Here is a 3,273-nt window from a genome sequence, read left to right on the forward strand (position 1 = left end):
TTCCGTCTTCCGTCTATTACATAGTTCCGAGACAAAGATGTTGCTGAAAAGAAAGAAGGACCAAAAACACATGAAAGGACGAGAATGTCACCGAAGACGACTATAAAAAAAAGAGGATTGAGTTCTTGGGGGTGATAACACATATCACCCACAAAAAAAATTGCAGCCAAGGAGTGAAAACAAGTCGACACGAGAGATTGCCCAGAATGATATGTTAGTTCGAGTGCTTTCTATTCTACTCTGCTATGCTTGACATTTTTTCGGTGGGGAAAAGTTTTGTTTTGTGGGTCATGCCACACTAATATCAGAATTTCTGCGCGTTTTTGTTTTCCCCCCATATGCGACATAACAAGTTGAAGCTATTCCTCAACAAAACTTGTAAACTGTTGGCTCCGGTCTCATCAATGAGCGCACAAAAATTCTCTTTGTCCCAGTAGAAATCAGAACCACAGCGCTACCTAACTGACACAAAAAAATCGACCCCCCCCCACCACGTTGTATGCAAAAAGTGTTTTGAAAAACAACTAGATCAATGATGGCACGCGTTGCTGCGCCCGTCTATTTTGGCACAATAATGTTAGGAAGTGATAAAAATATATAGGCCCAGATAATCTTTTTGTTAAATTAAGTTAACATGGCAATTCATTTCATAGTGTAGTTTTACTATGCAAAAGTTCAAAAATTGTAATGGTATATAAAGAACTCCCCTTGAACTAAAGATAGAACCACTAAATCCAAGAAAATAGTTCACTTATGAATATGATTATTTACTCCACCAACAAACATGACTGTGTTCCGTGTGAGAAAATTTACAATGGGTCAGAAATCAAATGTCTACCTTAGACAAAAAAATGCTCAAGCCCTAGACCATGTATTGGCAGCTTTGTCTCACACATGAGCTTATTTTCAGCAACTACATGATATAGAGGGAATCACTTCTATTAGTGGAAATTCCCTATGTTCAGACTCAAGTGTATATGCATGCATGTATATGTGTTTGTAATAATAAAGTACGGTATATTTTCGTATGCTAATGGTGGAGTGAACTTAGATACTTAGGCAAAGAATTTCAGCTCAACGGCTACGGTGAATATAGAGTAAATAAAATATAAATGTGCATAAACGATATACTTCCGGCAATAGATCTATGTTCTAGGCATATTAATTATACTCAAAAATCCATCCTATTACCTCTGGCAAAACTCCAGGTTTGAACATAGATATGATAACAGCTTTCTCGGTGGGTGGTTTCTCGGCATCTCAAACGTGGTAACGTCCAAGGTGCGCATCCTGATGATCAATAATGCCTTGAAAAACCTGAGTTGAACCCTGAAACCACCCATGAGGGCTTCCACATCATTTCCGAATCAGCATTGTATTTGGAGCAATTTAGAACAGAACAAAGTTATAATCTAAATTAGTGGAACTTTAATATGACATTGTGGCCATAATATATACTCACCTGTTGGTAGAAGATATAGATTTATAGTACTATGAAATTTGAATAATCCTGGGCCTTCTTGTTGACAATATTAAAATGTTTAAACGGTATGCTTAAAAAGTAAATACAACAAACGGGAGACTTGACCAAACTTTCCGACAAACCAAAATAACATTGTTTCCTTTGCAAATAGCTGCTGGAGAAATGAAAAAGTAACACATCTATTCTAGATGTCCTTGAACCAACCGACAAATGAGATGAATTAGTGACATGTAGACACTGATTTTATAATTTTTTGCGAGCAATATTAGAAACACTCAACAGGTAGTCAAAATAAATCGTATCTTCTCTGATAAATAATTTATGATGTGCAACGTGCACCATCATAATGAGCAGATGAAGAAAGCTAATAATTCAAGTAAATGAATAAGTAAAATAAATTAAGCTGAATGTGAGTGCCTGCATAAGAATGGGCTCGACGAGATTCTTGTATGGAGGAGCAGTCGTTGATAAGGTAGCATGAAGGAAGTGAGTTTGTAACACAAAGATAAATTAAATCAGTTGACGAAAAGTAGAGAGCTAAGCACGTGTAATTTAAAAAAAGAGTAAATACACACACTAAAATTCAAAGCCTTCACCTTACTCGGTTGGATTTATAGGAAAAGATGAATCAATTGATCTATTGATAGTAGTATTGCCGTTCTATAATGACTGAGAAGAATACGAACATAATAATTTGGCTGTAAAGAACACACGTTGGTGACCTTGTGCTCGAAATTCCTATCAACTGGGTGACTTTCTGGTTGCACTGGAATACTACTTCTTGGAATGTCGTATAAGTACAAAACCAAACCAGTAGAGTACCATGGTTATAAGAGTATGCAAGATAAAGGGGAGGGAATGGTCTGTACCGGTGGACGCCATGGGGAGAGTAGTAGGGACCCTTTTGCCTTGCTGACTCGTCTGTGTAGGGGCAAACCTTAGGTCGCAATGAACGATCCTACCTTAAGGCTGGAGCCCTACACAGCCACGAAAGTGGAGACCATCCCCTGCTGCATCGAAGTCCTTCCCTTCCCTGGTGCATCGGTTGCCTGAGATTGGAGTAGTGGATCCCCTCGTCGCCGCCGATCTGAGAGTGGATCCCCTCCCTATTAAAACTGACCGGAGAATGAGGACAACGACCACTCGTGGCGGCGCTAAGAATCATGAACGCAAAGCCGAGGCGGCATGATTTATCGGACGTGACCCTATCGCTCGACCGAGTCGCCTCTTTCTGAATCCAGCGTGGTCGCCGTCGGAATCATCACTTCCGCATCGATCGCCAGCCGCCAGGCAGGGTGGGAGCGTGAGACCTTGCGAACGAAACGAGGGTCAATAATTCATGTCCTATTTCTACTAGAAGAACGCCCGTGCGTTGGAACGGGGCCACATTAACTTTAAGAGTTCAATATTACGACATTGATGACCTTTTTTACCATCAAATCCTCACGCACACACTCTCCCTCCCTCTTCCTCACTCTCTCTCCCCCTCTCCCTCTCTCTAACACACACATATCCATCTTACTGGGTACGGGACCATAATCCATCTATTTCACACACGCAACTAGTGCATAACAATATGGATTATGTGTATTATATTTGCCACCAGAACTGAGGGAATTAATTTCATGTAAATTGGCCAGCCACAGCTCCAAGAATACGCGGAGGAGGTGGCCCGGGACAGCGTCGGCGCCGTCCAATGCATGTGCAATGCATGTCTTCACAAATATTATAACCAGATGTGAGAAATCACATACTAACACGATGTTGCAATCAATTTGTAATTAAAGAAG

This window comes from Triticum aestivum, chromosome 6B (assembly GCF_018294505.1).
Source record: "Triticum aestivum cultivar Chinese Spring chromosome 6B, IWGSC CS RefSeq v2.1, whole genome shotgun sequence".
NCBI lineage: Eukaryota > Viridiplantae > Streptophyta > Magnoliopsida > Poales > Poaceae > Triticum > Triticum aestivum.